An 11,971-nucleotide genomic window follows, 5' to 3' on the forward strand; every position below is an offset into this window, starting at 1 on the left:
TTCATTATCTTCCCTTATAACTAAATTTCTCTGTGAAATTGGCTGATCCAAAAATAAATAAAATACCAAAAAAACACTGAATTGTACACTTTACAGGGTATATTTTATGATAGGTGAATTATCTCTCAAAGATGTTAGAAAGTAAACAGATGCTAGCACTTCTTCCTTTTTCCCTCTCCCTGTTTCATGCATTATGTAGTATATGTGCCATATACTATGGATACAGTGGTGAATAAGACATGATCCTCTTGAAGATTACAGAGTAGTGACAGATTTAGAAATGTTAATAGATGATTACAGTACAGAGTAATAAGTGCTATAAAGGGGTAAGCATAGGATACTTGGGAAGTGCTGAGTAAGAACATCTATTCCAGCCTTAGAAGTCAGGGAGTTTATTTAGAGGATGGGGAAAAGGGAGGAACTTTCCAAGAATCCCTGATAAGGAGAATAAGAACACATGCAGAGACCGAGAGGGCAGCGCGTGCAAGATGCATATGCAGGAACTACTGGATAAAGAATGGGCAGTGGAACTTTTTAAAAATGATGCTTTCTAGTTATGTGTCGGATTATGAAGGACCTTGTGAGTTGTGATTTATCCTAGGGACAACAAAACCAATACTAAGAGTTAAAAAGAAAAATCCAATGGAAAGAAATAAATGGCATAACGTCACACAATACCCACGGGATGGAAAGGACTGTTGACCACCAGATGGAGCCTATAGGGGAGAAAGTGGTTGGGCATAAAACCAAAGGAAAAGTCAATTTAAAAATAAGCATTAGAAATCCCTTCATGTCAGTGAGATATCCTAACTGCTTTGTTGCTATATTATATAAATATATAATAAACATTTTATTTTTTGTACATAAAGCAGTTTAGCTTTGCAATATATGGGAGAGGACTAACTTCAACCCACAAGATATAAATGAAACACCATACCATCTCTCTTAGATATACTATTTATTATATCACTCTTAGTGAGAAAAGAAAGGGTAAGCCTTCAGGAAGAAAGCAGAAAGACTTCATTCAAGATGTTCATTTAAGATGAACAGTTAGACACACTACTAGAAAAAGTAACTAATTCTCCCCTTCCCTACAGCCTACTCCACTGCCAAGCCTAAGGCATTAATCTTACCTCTATACTGTCCTCTAGTGGCCCCAAGTTTTTCAACATTTTTTATGAAAAATTTCAAAGAAACAGAAAAGTTGAAAGAACTGTACAGTGAAAACATCTACCACCTAGATTTTACAATTGTTAAATTTTTTCCTAACTTCTTTTTAAAGTTTGTTTTAAATGATTCCTGAGGTAGAATTGCTCAACTAGTTATATTGGGAACTCAAGATGTTAGTAATGCTTGGTGCCTTAGAATGGTGTCTGTGTTTCCCAAATCAACCTCCCTCCCCCCCACACAGCCATTGAGATATGATCTAACAAAAAAATATATTTTTATGAAAATCTTTATGAAGGTACAAAGTCATGTCACTTTTAGATACCTCCACTTTTGCTTAAAGGTATACTCAAGCCATCCTGGAAAACCTGCCTTATAATCACAATTCTGCATCAGTTATTTTCAAAACAGTGGCTATACTTAGACCGCACTGCTAACTCTTGAATTTTCAGCACAGCCAAGAATCAGATGAAAGAAAGTTTTCAATTGATGGAGCACAATATAGAGTAATAAAGTACATGGAAAATTTCTTTAAAGTGGTCTGTAAAGAAAAAAATTTTTTTTCTGCTGAGTGAAGGCCTGTGAAACAAATTGGAAAGAAAGCATCATGTATATATGAGCCAAGGAAAGGATATTGTTAGATATTTACAACAAAACAAAAAACATTAATCAGGCAAAGTTAAAGGTATTTTTTAAGTCAGTCTTTTTAATGTAAGAAAATGAAGCTTAATGTTTAAGGGATTTGCCCAAAGTCACCTAGATAGTGACAGAATCAAGACTAAAACCTTGGTCTCCATTCCTAGTCTAAGGGTGGATTTCGGAGTCTATCCTCCTTCGTTGAGAAAAAGGGTAATTTTTTTTTTAAACATTTAGGAAGAGAGAACAAAGGGGTTTTAAATAACTCAAATGACTAGAACCAGGAGCTGTAAAAGAAAATAAGTATTTCACTATATTCTTCCCTCAGTGGAAGAGCTGTGATCCTTAAAAAGCTGTCTTGTACCTTTCTGATACCTAGCCACAACCTTTCATTATTAAATTGGGAACACATTCTGAAGGGAAAAGTTTTTAACCCAAGACTAATTTTAAAATGTTCTCTGGCTCCTAAAGAGCCAGCAGAGGAAGAGTATTAAAAAAGCAAGAACCTTGAGACCCAAAACAGGATTCTATCTATTTATTTCTATTTTAACAAATATTTATATATACCATTTACTTTGTGTCAGGCACTGTATTAGTTAGGGTTGTCTAGAGAAACAGAATCAACAGGGAACACTCGCAAATATAAAATTTATAAAAGTGTCTCATGACCATGGGAATGCTGAGTCCAAAATCCACAGGGCAGGCTGTGAAAACGACAACTCCGATGGAGGGTCTGAACGAACTCCACTGGAGAGGCTCACCAGCCGGAGGAACAGAGGCTGTCTCCTCTGAATCCTTAAAAGGCTTCCTGTGATTAGATTAAGCATCACTCATTGCAGAGGACACTCCCCTTTGGCTGATTACAAATGGAATCAGCTGTGGATGCAGCTGATGTGATCCTGCTCTACTTCTCTGAAACATCCTCACAGAGACAGACAGGCCAGCACTTGCCCAACCAGACAAACAGGTACCACAACTTGGCCAAGTTGACACATGTCCCTGACCATGACAGGCAGTATTTTAAGGGCTTTATAATTAATTCTCAACCCTCATAGTAATTCTAGAGGATGCCTGTCAAGTAAGATTGATTCCAGAAGCCTATCAACAAATGTACTTCTTACTATGTTAAAAGAACTAGAACAGTGTCAGGGGTCAGCAGGCTGAATGATGATGTCCCATCATGACAAAGGTGGCTAGAAGTCTATTCATTTCCTGTAGTGGCTATAAAAAATTTCTAATTTTTTAATGGCTTAAAACAACAGAAATTTATTCTCTCTCAGTTCTGAAGACCAGAAGTCGAACGTTAAGACCACACTCCAGAAGCTGTAGGGGAGACCGTTCTTTGCCTTTCCAGTTTCTGGTGGCTGCAGGCATTCATTGACTTGTGGCCATACCACTCCAATCTTCGAGGCCTCCATCTTCAGATCTGTTGTGTCTTCACCTCGTGGCCTTTGTAGGGGGAGGGGGTGTCTAATCTCCCTCCGCCTTTCTTTTAAAGACACTTGTGATGGCATTTAGGGCCCACCTGGATAATCCAGGATACTCTCCATCTCAGAATCTTTAACGTGATCATATTTGCAAAGACCCTTTTTCCAAATAAGGGTCTAGGGATTAGGACCTACTATCTTTGGGAGCATGATTTTTCAGCCTATAATTGTTATGTTATAACATAATTCCTTTGGCTAATAGCAGTCCCTGCATGTGTGCACATACACCTATACACACACACCCACACATCCTACCAAAGTTGAAGAGGAGTCTACCGAAAAGCATAACCCTTTACTTTACACTTCATCAAAGTGAGGAGGCAGATTTCAAGGCACAATAAGAGCTCTCTGAAAGGCACCTTGTGACAGTAAATAAACTACCTGTTTTTGGACTTATTCAAAGCAGAAGCTAGAATATGTACTAGGAGGAAGATCCCTGCATTGGTTGAGAGGTAGATTAGATGTAGGTTGTCCATAAGTCACCTTGCTTGGTCACATTTGGCAAGGAAACACCAGTTCTAGAGCTTAGTTTGAATTCAAGTTCAGACCTGCCTCACTGAAGTTCTGTGAGCAAACACTACTACTTATCTTTCTCACAGCATGTGCTTGTGCTGATTTTACTCCTGGCTTCCTCTTCTCTGCCTTACCTCTTTTTCCCCTGTCATTGATTTCCAAACCCACTTTTTAATTGAATTTTATCCTACTATGTTGTGTGAATTTTAACAAAGCAGTTTTAGATAATTTTGGAACAAGGAGATATATAAATAGCATCAATCAAATTTAAAATAAGTACATGTATGATCAGGCATACTTATGTGTACTAGAGTATGTCTTCAGTCCTCTAGGCATACCTCAGAGCAGGGGAAGATTAACTTCAGGTTTTGTGTTGGGCTCCTTCCAATTTTGGTTCCCAGCACACTGGTAATGATTTGGGTTGGGTGGCTGAGGCTGTGTAAGTTACTGTCTTAGGATGTGTCTGATAAATGCTTGTCAAGAGAAGTCACCTGGCATTATGACTGAAGAGAAATTGAGTTGGGCCTGTCTTCCCTAGTGTTTCTGTCAGAAAGGCAATTGAGGCAAGAACCTTTGGGGTCAGTCACATAGAGGACCACTATCAGTGGAGTTTCATAACTTGTAACATTGTAACTGCAAGTTGAGTCTGGTGAATGATCCCATTCCTATTCTCCGACCTCACCTCCACTCTGGATTCCTAAGGCATGTACACATAGGTACACAGGTAAATAGGCAGTACTACTTTCAACCTCTTATCCACGTCTTTCCGACAATTCTGCTGGACTTAGGAATTTCAGATACGCTTTCTTTCCTTTAACGCAATCACGTTCTAGAGGCAACCTTACATAGTTTCCCCTTATCTTCCTTCTTCCCTAAGAATATGATAGAGAGTGTAGGATGAAGAGCTCTTCTTCCCCAAATCCTACAATAGGACTGAGATATGTTATTCCACTCCTAACTTCCCTTCTCCCTTGTAAGTCATGGCCATTCAAGGATTGAGAAGTTCTCTCAGGCTTTATGGTGACCATCACTTTAACCCTGTCTATTTCTAATGTAAGTCCTCTTTCCACCAAATCTACCTTTCCTATATAATGGTTTGTGTATTCCTGGGGCTCCATTTGTCACTGACTTTTATGAGAGCTTTGGTGTCTTGGAAATAGGATGGGAACTGAGAGGGAATTATTAAGCTTCTGTCTAAGGTTGGGGCTAAAACAATTCTTTCTTCAGGCATCTACCTTTCTAAGCCTATAACCTCTTACTGTTTTACTAGTGCATTGCTTGGTTGGTGTATTTAATAAAGGTTTTGCTCAATACTCTGTAGATCCTAAGCTTGTTTGTGCCAGCTTTCCAAGGAATCAGGTAGGAGAACCAGGTAGGAAGTTGGGTTCCTCAGAACTAGATACCTAGGGACTTGTCCTCAGTTGATTGATTGGTGTCCACAAGTCAGGAGGGCTGAGTCAAGGGAGAAAAGTAATGCACTCTTATCACAGTTGTTTAGAACAAAGGTGTCAGTCAGCCTGTTAACACTTTTTACAGATCCACCTCCAGGAGGTCAACCAGTTAGGTGGCCCACAAACTGGTAGAATTTTCACCCATGGAACTGTCATCAACAGGTGGTGTTGCTCTTCAAATATAACTTCCAGATGTCATCTTTATGATGTAAACTCTACTACGTCCAAATAGAAGGGGCTCAGGTGCATCCATTGAACTGAAAGTCCAATTATTCATGAGACAAGAAGACTGATAATGCTTGCAATTTTAAATTCAGGAAGTTTTTTTTTCAGCAGAAAGTTTAAATTGAATTGCTAGCTACCCTACGGTGAAGTGATAGAAGTTACTGTAGAGTCTTTCTATCAGCCATACATTTAGCATACATCTATAATCATAGACTCTGAAAGAAATTAGGTCTGTGGACATAGTCACACCAAGATCCAGTAAAATCTTGCACACCAAGATCCAGTAAAAACTGTTGCACTGATTCATGATTCTTTGACATTAAACCCAGAGATCAATGAGGGATGAAATGACCACAAACTTTATAATAGTACCAACACTTGACAGGCATCCTCTGGATTTCTGGGCCTAATTAGAGCTGTTATCTAGAACGTGTACTATTGAACTTCATTAGGGAACAATCTCAGCAATCTGAAGGTATGGAGATATGTGGCCAAATTGCTTTTTCTAGAGTAGACGTAGACAAAGGGCTGACCTAGTGTAGACTCCAATCTAGATAAATGAAGGCAGAAATAAAACCTTGAAGTTTTATTTAGAATTTAGTTTGTAAAAGCAAAAACAGAATTTGGGAGGGTTAGATTTTCCTTATGAAATGTGGTTGGAAATCAACTGCTGATTGATTCTGTTTGGAATTTGCTATAAATATGCCAGCAGTTTCACTGCAGAAAGAGCTCTGCATTAGGAGCCTGAAACCCAAAGCAAAAACCTAGCCCCTACAGCTACTACCTGGATGTTGTTCACTTTTCCTTTTTCTTTCATTTGTGAGGGTTGAATTCCACCAGCTGCCTTACAGGATACATAAAAGCACTTTTAAACATTATGCAAATGGAAGAGATCTGGGTTCGATTCCCAGTTCATGCACACACACACACACACACCAAAATATCTATATTATGCAAATGAACGGTAAGTAAAGGAAAAACAAAAAGTAGATATGACTTTTGATCAAACTACTTCACAACCTTAATGCCATGCTTCGGTACTTTTGTGTGCAAAACAGTGATACTTTCCCCTCAAAGTTTTAACTACCTTCTGCAGGTACCTGCCCTCAAGAAATGTCAAGCTTCCTTTAGGTAGGTTTATTTGAATTTCTCACAATCTTCATTCAAACAGAGAGGTGGCTTAAACCCTTAAAAAGTTGTTTCATTTAGATTAGGGCCTACTATTGATCACAGTAGTCCTCTCCCCATCAGTTCTATTCCTCGAATGGACATTTGCCCAAACAAGGTTCATGAGGAACCTACTCTCTGACACTTAGCTAGCAAAACAACTAGTTTTTCTATATTATTCTGAAAATTTCAAGTTAGTCATGGGACTTTCTAAATAAATAGTTGATACTATTTGACCTAACCGAAAATAAGTGTTTTAAAGGAATAAACTTTTTTCAGTTTGATCGAATAACAATGCATCTTTTAAAGTAACCAGTTTTATTACAAAGCTTTTAAAAACTGTTTCTTTCTTTTCTCTTTTTACTTTCATTGAAGCAAGCAAATGGACCACATCTCATTTTCAAACAAAGCAAACCTATTTCTTTTCCAAATTGCCCTTATCACAGATGGATTCCATCTGCAGACTGACAGAATGCTTAGAATTCTCATAGGATTCTCTCACCTGCTGAGTTTCTTCAGATTCCAAAATTGTCAGGAAACTGGAATGGCTGTCCTTGAAACTCCTCCAGCATTCCTTAGGCATAGGTCAGAAAATTAGCTACCAGAGCAATCCTCCTAAAACTTAATTGTCAGCCTCCCTAATGAAACATCGCCCAAACTGGCCACACCTGTGACACTTTACCTTCTTAGATTTCACTTTATTGCTGCACTTGCCCTTGGCTTAAAATGAGCATTTAAATGTAGAGAACATAAACTGTGAATCTGAAAAGGAACTCTAGCTCTGCCTTTATTTAGTTATGACCTTATAGGCAAATCACTTTACCTGTGTTTCAATTATAAAAATGGAAACGTTTTATGAAAGTACAAAAAATGACTCAAGTTTTTGGAGACATTGTTTATAATATTCTGTCTAGCTTCTCAGTGTTTTCCCCTTGAAGAATTTATTCATACTTTAAACAATCTCAGATATTCTCTTTACCAGTATCCCAGGTATTCATTAAACCATCTTCTAGGCCTCCATTTCCCAGGATACTTTCAATACCACATTGTGTTATTATGTAACTGTCGTACCTGCCAGAGGTTCTTCATGTTATTCATCTTTGTATTCTCAGTGCCTAGCTCAGTGACCCAGAAAAGGGTCAAATAAATGTTAGTTGAATGAATTACAGATGTCTAGGGAACAGATAAATGAAAGCAAGAAGTTAGATTGGTTGAGTATAAACTGCTGCAATGTACATAAGATGGACTGTATCATCTGAGTTGCAATGCAGGCTTACATTATCGAAAGTTCTGGGCTCTATACACATGCCTTAGAAAGGTAAAGGGTTCTTCTCCTAGATTGCCTCACATAGATCATGGTATCTTCAGTTTTCATCAATAATATCTGATATCTGGGCCACGGTGGCTCAGCAGGCAAGAATGCTCGCCTGCCATGCCAGAGGACCTGGGTTCGGTTCCCGGTGCCTGCCCATGTTAAAAAAAAAATTTAAAAATTAAAAATAATAATAATATCTGATATCCTACCCCATGCCAGGCACTCTTGAGGAGCACTGAGGCCAAGAATAGCAAGAAAGTCCCACTGTAAACTTAAAAGTAATGATTTATGCTGAGTAGCAATAAAGGACCCTAGTTGATATTTTTTAATCTGTGGAAACTTTATAAGGAGGATATATTGGAAAACATTTTATGGTTTGGTAAATTTTAATATTCCCTTGCCAAGCTGTATTTTCACAGTACACTACACTTGACGTGAGAGTTTGGGGTGACATACACACTTCAACTGGAGTATTAAAAAGATTAATGCAGATATGCCCACTTCACCCTAAGAGTAAGGATTGTAAATTACTCTTCTGTAATTCACAGAATTACAGAACTGCCTCAACGCATTCTATTTCTGATAGACATCCAGTAATGAGATGGGAGGCCAGGAAGTCAAAGACACTCTAAGTCATCATGGTTCCAGAGTAGCCCAGAAGAGACCCAGGGAGGAATCCATTCTGAACTGCAGGGCTCCCCAAGCCTGAGCCAGTCCTGGTGCTTCACTTGGTGGTTGGCCCATTCTAAGAGCTTTGAGGTCTCCTGACCATTTCCTTGGGACTCTGGGCAGTCCAAGTTCTTTTTCAGCCCTGCATCACTCTCAAAACAGCACTGATCTTTTAAGTGCTGGGAAATGGGATGCTTCACCTAAATCCCTGCTTCCCGAAGTGTGCAAATGAATTATCCTGGGGCTTGTGTTAAGTGCAGGTCTGATTTAGTAGGTCTACAGTAGGGCATGAGAGTCTGCATTTCTAACAAGTCCCCAGGTAATGCCTGGTCCACAAAACACACTTTGAATACTAAGTTCCTGGAGTACTCAATCTCAACTTGGCTGAGGTGCTCAGGCCTCACTCCTTACTACACTCGAATGGGGGGAAGAGTTAAAGATGCTGGCACCCAAGAATCACATTTTCCTAAAATCTCCCCAAATGATTCTAATGTGGTCAGGGTTGAGAACAGCTGACCTAAATTTTTTTTTTGTAGTTATCACCATGATCATTTTTATATTTATATCACTCCAGAAAAAGAAATGAAAAGAAAAAAACATACATCCCATACCCCTTACCCCTCCTCTCATTGACCCAGAGTATTTTTTATTAATTTAAAAGTTTTTTAAAAAAATGACAAGATTGTTGTTCAGATGTGGCCTCTCTCTCCAGCCAACACAACAAGCACACTCACCGCCCTCCCCCTGCCTACATGGGACATGACTCCCAGGGGTGTGGACCTTCCTGGCAACATGGGACAGAAATCCTAGAATGATCTGCGACTCAGCATCAAAGAATTGAGAAAAACTCTAGAATGAGCTGAGACCCAGCATCAAGGGATTGAGAAAACCTTCTCGACCAAAAGGGGGAAGAATGAAATGAGACAAAGTGTCAATGGCTGAGAGATTCCAAACAGAGTCGAGAGGTTATCCTGGAGGTTATTCTTATGCATTAAGTAGATATCACCTTGTTATCCAAGATGTAATGGAGAGGCTGGAGGGAACTGCCTGAAAATGTAGAGCTGTGTTCCAGTAGCCATGTTTCTTGAGGATGATTGTATAATGATACAGCTTTCACAGTGTGACTGTGTGATTGTGAAAACCTTGTTGTCTAATGCTCCTTTTATCTACCTCGTCAACAGACGAGTAGAACACATGGAATAAAAATACATAATAGGGGGAACAAAAAAAAATATGACCAGAAAGAAACACAAACATTCTTAATATATGATCATTCCATTCTACATATATAATCAGTAATTCACAATATCATCACATAGTTGTATATTCATAATAATTCTTAGAACATTTGCATCAATTCAGAAAAAGAAATAAAAAGACAACAAAAAAAGAAAACAAAAAAATTCATACATACCATATCCCTTACCCCTTCCCCTCACCGATTACCAGCATTTCGATTTAAATTTATTTTAACATTTGTTCCCTCTATTATTCATCTTTATTCCATATGTTTTACTCGTCTATTGATAAGGTAGATAAAAGGTGTTGGAGAAACCATAAAATATCGCTCACCTGGCTGCCGTGGCTGATGCAAGGCAATAATGATGACCAATCCCAGAAATCTGCCCTCCGCCCTAGCAACAACGGCCACCAATCCCCATCTGACATGTGTTCCTGCATGCTCCCAGCCTATATAAGCCTATGCACTTCTTCAATAAAGCAGACGCCTTCCTGAGGGTTGTCCCCTGAGTCGTGTGCTGTGTGCTCTGTGTCTATGTGACCGACTCAGTACGGCCACTTACCCCCAGCCATCAGCTAACCAGCCATCAGCTACCCAACAAAAAGGAGCATCAGACACAAGGTTTTCACAATCACACACACTGTGAAAGCTATATCATTATACAGTCATCTTCAAGAAACATTGCTACTGGAACACAGCTGTACATTTTCAGGCAGTTCCCTCCAGCCTCTCCACTACATCTTGACTAACAAGGTGATATCTATTTAATGCGTAAGAATAACCTCCAGGATAACCTCTCGACTCTATTTGGAATCTCTCAGCCAGTGACACTTTGGCTGACCTAAATTTTAATTCATTGATAAACAGGGACCCAACCTTAAATGAACAGGTTCCTGCAGATGACCAGACCTAACCAGTTTTATTACTTACAATTTTCTTGCCCTCAAAAAATCTTCCTTTCATTTTAACTGTCTTTCATTTTAATGACTACCTCCAACAGAAAAATAAATAGGATACTCTTCTTGTATCTGGCGCGGCCCTAATACAGAAGCATGTGTGTAATGCATTTTCAGCACTTATGAGTTCACAACATTGAATTTTATTTTCTCTCCCTAACCCTAAAGAAGTGCTAATAAATGTACTTCATCTCAGCTCAAGACAGAAGAGAAGCAAGGCTTACAGCAGTGACAACTATTCCAGAGTGGTTAACTTATTTCTAAATTCTGAAATGCTGAGCTATTTGTGTATAACCTTGTTGTTCACTGAAATTTCAAGTATTTATGTGACACCTGAGATTCAGAGCACTGATGCTATGAATGTCAGCATTACCTTATACAGCAACTATTTAAAAAGTTCAAAAAGTGATCAGACTTCAACTAGAGACATGAATGAAATTGATCTGGACAGGACTAAGTAAATCAGAATACAAGGTAAAGGACGATATGGTCTGTATTTTAAAATTTAAAACTTCTGTATGAGACCAAAGGAAGAAATGTTTATTTCATGTAAAATTTATATTTTGGGGAGTGTATTATCTAATTTAACTTTTATGGTCAGTTTATTTGAACAACATAATTACATGGAATCTTAAATAGGGCATGAGATCTTGTTGATTTGTACAGGTTTGTGTGATGCCCCGAAATATCCCAGAGTAATTTGGGCAGAGAATAAAAAAAAGTATTTGCAAAGTCCCCTTGGGGGGCTGGGGAGAAAAGAAGAAATATTCAATTTCCCCATTGGGGAATTCCTGATTTTTCTCACAAGCAGTAGGGACAACCAATTCAATAGGCTGGGCCCTCAATCTTGGGGCTTGCCCCTATGAAACTTATTCCTGCAAAGGAGAAGCTAAGCCTACTAATAATTATACCTAAGATTCACCCCCAGAGAAGTTCTTCTGTTGCTCAGATGTGGCCTCTCTCTCTAAGCCATCTTGGCAAGTGAACTCACTACTCTCCCTCTTACAAATGGGACATGACTCCTAGGGGTGTAAATCTCCCTTGCAACATGGGACAGAACTCACAGGATGAGCAGGAACCAGCATCATGAAATTGAGAAAGCTTTCTTGACCAAAAGGAGAAGATAGAAATGAGAAAAAAATAAA

This window comes from Tamandua tetradactyla, chromosome 7 (genome assembly GCF_023851605.1).
Source record: "Tamandua tetradactyla isolate mTamTet1 chromosome 7, mTamTet1.pri, whole genome shotgun sequence".
NCBI classification, from domain to species: domain Eukaryota; kingdom Metazoa; phylum Chordata; class Mammalia; order Pilosa; family Myrmecophagidae; genus Tamandua; species Tamandua tetradactyla.